Here is a 331-nt window from a genome sequence, read left to right as displayed (position 1 = left end):
GATAACTCGCATGCCAGCACGCCGGGGATGGGCTTTGGCAGGCACGGCGGCAGGATCCGGCGCGGTTCGGAGCCTCGGCCCCACCATCGCTCCGGGAACCCTAAAATGAGCTGGGGATCCATCGGGAAAGGGGGCTGGTGGGGTGCAAGGGATACCCTGTCCCCATGCCCTGCTTGCCCGGGGAGGGGGGACCTGGCCACCCACCTCCTGCCCCCGGCAAGCGAGACCGGGGAGGACGTGCCCTTCTGGCGGATGCCACCTTTAATCCCCAATAATGCTCTGGATGGCCCAGCGGGGACAAGTCTTGTCCCTGACGTGGCGAGGTCTGAGC

Source organism: Fulmarus glacialis, unplaced genomic scaffold (genome assembly GCF_000690835.1).
Source record: "Fulmarus glacialis isolate BGI_N327 unplaced genomic scaffold, ASM69083v1 scaffold5329, whole genome shotgun sequence".
NCBI classification, from domain to species: domain Eukaryota; kingdom Metazoa; phylum Chordata; class Aves; order Procellariiformes; family Procellariidae; genus Fulmarus; species Fulmarus glacialis.
Note: the sequence above shows the minus strand (reverse complement) of the source record.